The sequence below is a fragment of the Pongo pygmaeus genome, chromosome 16, assembly GCF_028885625.2.
Source record: "Pongo pygmaeus isolate AG05252 chromosome 16, NHGRI_mPonPyg2-v2.0_pri, whole genome shotgun sequence".
Lineage (NCBI taxonomy): Eukaryota > Metazoa > Chordata > Mammalia > Primates > Hominidae > Pongo > Pongo pygmaeus.
The window spans coordinates 36,634,702-36,642,271 of NC_072389.2; the positions used below are offsets into that span (position 1 = coordinate 36,634,702).

At 38.8% G+C, this 7,570-nt stretch overlaps 1 long non-coding RNA gene across 1 annotated transcript; it reads right to left on the reverse strand.

Moving 5' to 3' along the window:
• Positions 1–1,559: 1,559 nt before the first annotated feature.
• Positions 1,560–4,197, reverse strand: LOC134738268 (uncharacterized). The gene is made up of 3 exons (XR_010123929.1): positions 3,487–4,197; positions 2,966–3,061; positions 1,560–1,803 (listed from the first exon to the last, which is right to left on the reverse strand). It is a non-coding gene; the product is annotated as an uncharacterized LOC134738268 (long non-coding RNA).
• Positions 4,198–7,570: the final 3,373 nt, after the last annotated feature.

Below are 7,570 nucleotides of genomic sequence, written 5' to 3' on the forward strand. Positions count from 1 at the left end.
GTAGTGACAGATAGACAGATGTGTAGTTTTATGCCATTAAGTTTTGAGAAAATTGGTTAAGCAACAATAAATAACCAAAACAAAACTTAAAGTTATTACAGTCCAAATAAAATTTCCTGAAAGTCAAAAGATAAGAAAATATTCCAGAACTTTAAATTTAAAAAAAAATTAGAAATAACTTGAAATACAAGACTCAAGACATGAGGTCCAAAATCCAATTAATAGACACTTCAAAATGAACAAATAAAATGGAAAAGAGAAAGTTAACACCAAAAATATGACAAGATTCAAGACTCCAACTTTGAAAGAGCCTATCCATAGGCCTGTTCATTTGGTGTACCCAGCACAATGAATGAAAAAAGACCCACACTAAGTACATTGTTGTGCTATTTCAGCTCACCAAGGAAAGGACAAATTCCTAAAAGCTTCCAGGGAGAAAGTCATGCATAAACAAGTGAAACTCAGGATGGCATGAGGTTTCACCACCACGACTGGTTAGAAGACAAAAGCACAGACTTTGAAATTCTAAGGTAAAATTATCCTCAACCTAGAAATACATAATCAAGCAAACTATCAATCAAGTGTGAGGATAGAATATGAGAGACGTGAATACTGATGGGGATGTGGTATGCAGCAGGCACTGTTCTAAATGGTTTACATGTACCAACCCAATTAAGAAACTTAAAGTACACACACCACACACACACACACACACACACACACACACAGTTCTTCCTGCTAATCACTTTACAATGAAACAACCAAGTAGCTAACCCAGAGCCCACAAAGGCAGAGTAAAAATTCTAACACTTGGTAAAATAAAAATGCACATATACCCTGTGACCTAAAAAAAAAATGCTTAAGTTTTCAAAGACAGACAGCAATTACAGCTACTGAGAACATCATTGTAAGCAAACTGAGGCAGAGAAAACAAAGGTGCTAATGAGGGTTTGAACCACCTAACCTGCGGAAACCAACTGGATGCTTTCCTAGGTTCCGAGCTGGCATTGTCTTTCAGAATGATCTAGAAGAGGTCACATGACACTGTTACAAAGGATCTGGAGAAAGGGACCCTTGCTTTATCACTCCGGCGCTCCAGTCATGCTTCATATTTTCACTTCTTACACTCTTTCACATGAAGTCAATTTGCAGACTTCCATCAAGCACTTAGATAGCTTTTTGTAATGTTCATGACAAGTTCTGGATGTTATCTCTGCACTTTTGACAAATTCTTAGCAGTTAATTTACAAGGCAGTTAACATTTTTGTTCAAACACAGTATAGCTAGAACAGGGTCATATACTCAATAAAACAAATATTTACCAAGCATTCATTGAGTGGAAGATAAAATGCACAAAGCATAATTATAAAATATTCTCCCTTGCCACGATACAACAAAATTTTTAAAGGCTTACGGAATATAGCATAACATGACCAAAGCAAAAACAGTAAGGACTAAAGAAGGGAGGAAGGGAAAATATCAGCATGAACTGAATATGACCCAGAAGAGGCTTGATGGTCAGACATGTAAAGATGTTTTGGGTAGGGTTAAGGGGTGGAAGTCAGGGGCACAGGTCAGAGGCACATTCTACAAGGGAAAAACAGCTGATACAGAAGCCTGAAAGGTAAAGTGGGCAGAGCACCTGTACAGGACTCTTACCTGCCGCAGAAAGGTTACAATGCACCTTACCAGAACACAGCAGCACACAGCCAGGCCTGGGGCAGAGGGATCACTCAAACAGCACCAGAGGCTGCATTCCTACTTTTCTTCTGTCAACAAGTCCATTTTCATTGTTAGTTTCTCCTTCAACACAAACATAAAAACAATTGGCTGAACACACGGGAACAAGGAAAATCTGACTGAAGAATGAGACATTAAAACTTAAGGGCCTTGGGTCCTGGTGCGGTGGCTCATGCCTGGAATCCCAGCACTTTGGGAGGCAGAGGTGGGTCATTTGAGGTCAGGAGTTCAAGACTAGTCTGGCCAACACGGTGAAACCCCGTCTCTACTAAAAACACAAAAGTTAGCCAGGTGTGGTGGTGGGCACCTGTAATTTCAGCTACTTAGGAGGCTGAGGCAGGAGAATTGCTTTAACCAGTGGACTGTCAAGAGAGGTAGGCTGCAGTGAACTGAGATCGCACCACTGCACTCCAGCCTGGGTTACACAGTGAGACTCTGTCTCAAAAAAAAAAAAAAAGTCATGGTCATGGTAAAAAAACCTATGGCTTTGGAAGGCTTTCTCGGTAATGTCCTAGAATTAAGGTTAAGCCTACGTTTCATGGTAACTGAACAGGAAACCAGCCTGACCAACATCCTTCTGCCAAGTGGCTTGCTCTCAGCTCCTCTTGGTTGGGCCTTGGGCAGCCAGACTGTCTGGTTTTAATCCTTGCTCTGCCACCTATGACCTTGGACAAGTTACCTACCTTCAGTTACCTCATCTACAAGATGCAGATATTAATAATACCCTCTTTTTAATTTATTCAGAGGATTAAAAGAGTTAATAAAAAGTAAAAAATAAAAAGACTTGGTAAGCATAGGCACAGAGGAAAAAAAAAGTAAAAATAAATAATTAAATAAAAAGACCAGTGCCTAGCACATAAAAGTTCATCACGAATTAATTCTATAATATGAACTCAATTTTGCAAAACTTCAAAGTACATATAACTTTTAACTTACTAGGGTATACATACCAATAATAAATTTACAACGGTAGACATGTTTGCCTACTGGAAATACAACAAAGACTAAACAAGCAGATACTAAATCATTAAGCAGTTATGAGTTAGTATCTTTAATTTTCTTATACTTCTATATTTTCTATAGATCATCTTTGTAACAAGAAGAAAACAAACCAAATGAAAATGAAATGAATTCTCTCAAAAAGAATTAAGTCAAGACACGAAGAAGGCTGACAAAGTAATATAAAATATATCTTATGGTTTATGTAAAATTCTTAATAAAATACCTTCTTTCCTCCAACCTGCACTCTGGCTTTGCCTTTGAGTCAGGTGGCTTTTCTTTGCATGATGACTGGTTCTGTCGAGTAGGCACTGCTTCAGCCCTACAGGAAGAACAAAACATCTCTGGAACACAGCAGCATTCCTGATTCCCACTTGAGAAGGCCTAACAAAATGGCATATGCCTCAACAGCAGCACATCAGTGCTAAAAAGTCTGGAGTCAAGGGGAAAAAGTAAAATTGGACCATTTCCAGAATCGCACAAAAAGCAACAAACTGACGTTCTAAGTGCCCAACGTGAGCAAATTAGAACCTTAAATAAAGGTCACTCTTAATGCCTATCCCAGCATAGATTCAGTACCAAGAACAGCGTCATTTTACTGGTTTACCTTTTTCATTCTTGAAAGTAGGAGCTATGAAAAAAAAAACACTAAAATTTCTCCAAGAGAACCTTCTACTTTCTATCTAACTTACATAATCAAAACACTCTATGGAGGTTGAAAATTGAGTATTATAAGAAAATAATCACCTGTTCTGTGAGAAGTTCAATACATAATGCTCCTCCACCCAATACATACCTTAAAAAGAAAAAAGGAAACATACAAAATTATCTCGAGAATTATTCCTGCTTAAACAATTTCTATGTGCCATTACTAAGAAAGTAGACACACAGTAAAGATGAGAAGAGAACATGCAAACATGAACATACTTGTTAGGGATATAGGACTATGGGTAATTTAAAAATTTTCATGGTATTACTCTCATGTAATTGCTCTGAAATTCTAGTCAGTTGTTTGAAATGGCTCTTAGAACAGAATACTTTGACATTTTTATGATGTCAAAAACTAAGAACTTAGCTCTAAATATTCCAAAGAATAGGGGCAGAAGAACCCGTTTCCTTAAATGGCATTTGAGTATTCTTTACAACTCAAACTTTCTCTCCCATCCTGTGATGGCCAAGAGTTTTTCCTCTGACAATGGCACTGACCTTACCCTATCCAAAATATGAACATCTGCATGGTTTCCTGGTTCAAATTGTTTTTATCCATTCTGTCGTGAGCATCAAATGGTTCAGACCAGGCAGCACCTCTCTGGGACTCCTCAAGTCCTTTCTAGATCTGAAAGACTATTCTCTGAACCAAAAACAACTTCTGGGGGTGTACCAAATCTCCCATTAGAAAATTATTTAGATCCATACGTTTTAACTTTTTAACTCTTTCTCAAACAAAATAATTTCATTTCTCCTTTACTGTTATTTTAAATTTCAAAATACACAGATAGTATGTCTAAAATAAAATCAAGGGAATGACAGTTGTAGAACACAAACTGTGGTAATTTTGAAAACACAAAAGCTAAGACCACTAATTAGGTCTATGTGGACACCAAGTCCACCACAACCTGTTCTGTCCTCCGGGGCTCTGCCCACACCTTTCCCTTGCCTGAGATTCCTTCTGCTTCCTACCCTTCCAAATGCTGTATTTCCCCCTGGAAGACTTACCAAGACCACTCTAGCCTGCACATCTTCCATTCCAGCTAACCAAAGGCATCCTCGGGTTGACTAAACCAAATTATTTTGCAGAGAAGGCATCTAAAAACTTCTACTGTAGACTACTCACCTTAATAACTGTTATTGTGACATTATTCAATAATAAAATGAGGGAAAGAAGTCCTCTTCAATCCCTTATCCTGGAGAATCTAAGCAAGTGTCTTTCCCACTTGCTTTGCCCAAACCCTGGGACCTTTCAAAGTAGAAGTTTAATGGAAGGGAAAGAAAATCTAAAAGAAAAACTCTCCAAAAAATTAAACTTGGGCAAAGAATCATGGGATTAAAAATTTTTATTCTTTGTGTATTTGATTTCTGAAACATAGAAATCTATCTCCCACTCCTTAAATCTGCCACCGGGCTAAGAGAGTGTTGTATGGAATATGCACTCACTGACTTAACAGAATTAGAACATCCAGGCACTCAGTGAGATTTTGCTTCCACAACCGCTCAAAATCTAGTCATTAGTTAATGAGTTAACACCACACCTGATCTTCAAATTTTGGAAATGCTGACGGTAGACAGGGACTTGTTTTGGGAAAGGAAGTACACAGTAGACATTGTTACCCATGACCCAACCACCACCACCTTTCCTTTAAAGTACCCCACTCTTCCTTTAAGGTTGCAGAGTCTCAGAAAGTGGGAAGAAAGGAAGTTTTTGCATTTTCGGGTCAAAACAAAGTACATTTGTGCAACCACATAATGCCCATGCAAAGGTCTGTTGAAATCTAAACACAAGACAGAAGTAGTTCTAGCACCTCCACAAAAAGTAAGGTAGGTAAACTTTTCCTTAATATACACTTTCAGCAGCATCAACACCTAAAAGTGGTTGAATTTACTACTGTACTAAATTAAATTACATTCATTTTGTCATCATGTGTTCCAAATTCGTACTGATCTTTGTCTCCAAGGGGTTCCTGCTGAATATTGAGACAGTTGAAGATTACTAGGGGAAAAAATTCTTAATAATTGAAGTTAGGGTCATCTAAGGATAATATGCCACATATACAGACACAGCCATATTTTCAACTTTAAAAAAGTTCAGTTGTCAAAGTTGTACATCAAACACTCTCCTAAGCTTAGCATCTTCAGGCATTTGATTTATAATCTCTGTAAAGAAAAACCAGTCACAGAATGCCACATTTGGTATGATTCTATTTATATGAAATGCCCAGGATAGGCAAACCTACAGAGATAGAAATTAGATCAGAGGTTGCCAGGATCAACAGTGGGGAAGACGGGTACAGGGAGTGACTGCTAGTGGGTACAGGGTTTCTTTTTGGGGAGATGAAAATGTTCTGAAATTAGGGAGTGGTAATGTCTGCAGAACTCTGAATATACTAAAAACCACTGAACTGTACACTTGAAGGGTGAGGCTTATTATATAAAAACTGTATCACAATAAAGCTCTTAGTTTAAAAAATGTTTGTCTATGTCAAGAAACAAAGAAATAGGGTCATAGCTAGAACATATGGGATATAAAATATGGGAACAAAACTGCTTAATAATCTATCTAGAATTACACAATGCTTAGTCTTTACCCTGACTAAAATCACGAGCTTTGTGTTTTATCGATATTTCACATTTTTTACTTCTTCTAAGTCAGCCAGTAATTCCTCCTTCTCACTTAATAGTTGACTACAAAGACCAAGCCATTTTGATTCTGCCGCCAATGAGCTTTCACATTTCTTTCCTCCTTCCATCCCCATGACTACCAAACCAATGTAGGTTCTCCTCACTTCACTCTAAGACGACAGTGTGCCTCAAACACTGTCACACTCTTCAAGGCTCTGTGAGGACAATGGGACTCATATTCTCTTCTGCTGTCACCAGATCTATTCTAAGACAGTTCTTTACTGTTACTCCCCTGTTTCTCCACCAGTTACACAGAAAGATGACTATCCAGACATGGTGTCATGTGCCTGTGGTCCCAGCTACTCAGGAGGCTGAGGTGGCAGGAGCGCTTGAGAATGTGAGATTCAGACTGCAGTGAGACATGATCATGCCACCGCACTCCAGCCTGGGCAACACAGTGAGATTGTCTCAATAAATAAATAAACAGATAAATAAATAAATAAATAAATGTGGTCTATCCATGCAACAGAATATTATAAAATTATCAGCCTTAAAAAAGAAAGAAGCCCTGTCACATGCTACAATATAGGTGAACCTTGAAAACATTATACTAATAGAAATCAGCCAGTCACACAAAGACAAATAGTGTATGATTTCTCTTACCTTAGGTTCGATATTAGTCAAACTCATAGAAACAGAAAATAGAATGGTTGTTTCCAGAAGCCAGGGGATAGAGAAATGGGGAGTTTTTGTATAGTGGCTATAGTTTCAGTTCTCCAAGAGAAGCAAGTTCTAGAAACTTGTTACTCAACAACATGTATATACTTAACACTACTGCACCGTATACATACAAATGGTTAATATGGTAAATTTTATGTTGTGTGTTATTATCATAATGTTTTTAAAAGAAGGGGCTTGTGTTTCCCTTCGTTGTGATCACTCATTTTTCACTTCAGCATTTTGAACTTCAGATTTCCTGTAGCTGTTTTACTGAGCCCTGGAATTACCAGCTCAGAATGTCTCCACCACCTTGTAACCTTGTAGGCAGACACTTTTCAGCATCTTATTGGGCTCCGTGTGCTTGACGCTTAAAGTGACATGGAGACATGCCACTTGCTGAGAGGCAAAGAAAGGCAAAAGGTGATTGCTTTCCTGGCATCGATGAAGGCAGAGAGAAGGGATCTTGGAGGCACAGATGTTAAGCCATAAGCAATAACAAGAATTGCCAAAAAGAGAACTAACCACTCTCCTGGTAACATTTGCAGGTGTTTTTCACAGGGCCAGTGGATTTCACAATGTGAGTGCTGTCCAGCACCAAAGGGAATGGCCAACAGGCATGGAGGAGCAGCCTGCAGCATCCAGCACCCAGGAGGATGGTCAGCACGCATGGAGCAGCCTGCAGTGTCAAGCACCCAGTAGGATGGCCAGGAGGCACGGAGCAGCCTGCCTGTCCCAGGAAAGCAGGAGTCACAGGACACAACTGGACCCCAGTAGG